A 986-nucleotide genomic window follows, 5' to 3' on the forward strand; every position below is an offset into this window, starting at 1 on the left:
GCTTCGCCCCGTAACGGTGACGCCGAGGCACAACGTGAACACTAACCTATTTTCCCGACAGAGCGGTGACTTGATTATTTGCATACCCACAGTGCGCTGCGGTCAGTACAAGTTTAAAACAATAAAACTTAAAAATTCGTCCACTTATACATCTTACAGTTAGGTCTCTACTTAGAAAATAACCTAAAAGTTTTTATTCAGGCACTGAGTCTTGCGGTTAATTAGACACCATCAGTGAACTAGGAGTTTTTTTTAACCGAGGTATGAGTTACAATACCAAATATCACACTCTGGTTTCTCTTCAGATCGCATAAATCTTTCGCCTTTTACTAAAGATTTCCGTGGAGAGGAACAATTCTGAGTTTTAACCCAATTTTTTTGAGGCCTTGTTTCGGCAAGGCTTATTTATGCTTTCAAAAGAAGACGAGATGTTTGGAGCGTGTGTGTTTGCGGGTTTTCCGAAAGTGGTGTAACGGCTCAACTAGCGTTTTTACAGAGCGGTTAAGTTGGTTTTGTTGCTGTAATAGAACCTTTTCTATTTAAAGTTATGGTTTTTTTTTTTTTTTTCTTCGTCCTTTTTAATTTAAAGTTGGAGTTCGTGTTTTCCCACCTCGACTGTTTTTAGGGAGATGTGGTGTAAATCGCGTTATTTTGTTCTTTCTCGCCTGCTTCTTGTAACATATCGGTGTCGTTTTCCAGCTTTTGGGAACCATTTCTTTACTTGAAACTGAGGAGTTCAATTGTTTGGTTACGTGTGTTGGCCGTTTCTTCTTTCTTATGGTTCACTTGTCAAGCAGGGTGAAGCTTTCCTCTGTTTTTGTCTTCTTTTTCTTTCCTTTCCCCTATGTTCATCTGTTTTGTTTTTTAACTTCCACATACGAGGGAAATCATGTGGTATTTGTCTTTGATTCATTTTGCTTAGCATTAATACTGTCTGTCTAGTTCCATCCACATGTTTGCAAATGGCAAGATTTCATTCTGGGTTT

At 38.6% G+C, this 986-nt stretch overlaps 1 non-coding gene across 1 annotated transcript; it reads left to right on the forward strand.

Moving 5' to 3' along the window:
- Positions 1-285: 285 nt before the first annotated feature.
- LOC116640875 lies at positions 286-402 on the forward strand. Its single transcript, XR_004301093.1, has one exon. It is a non-coding gene; the product is annotated as a U5 spliceosomal RNA (small nuclear RNA).
- Positions 403-986: the final 584 nt, after the last annotated feature.

The sequence above is a fragment of the Phoca vitulina genome, unplaced genomic scaffold (assembly GCF_004348235.1).
Source record: "Phoca vitulina isolate PV1807 unplaced genomic scaffold, GSC_HSeal_1.0 scaffold20, whole genome shotgun sequence".
NCBI lineage: Eukaryota > Metazoa > Chordata > Mammalia > Carnivora > Phocidae > Phoca > Phoca vitulina.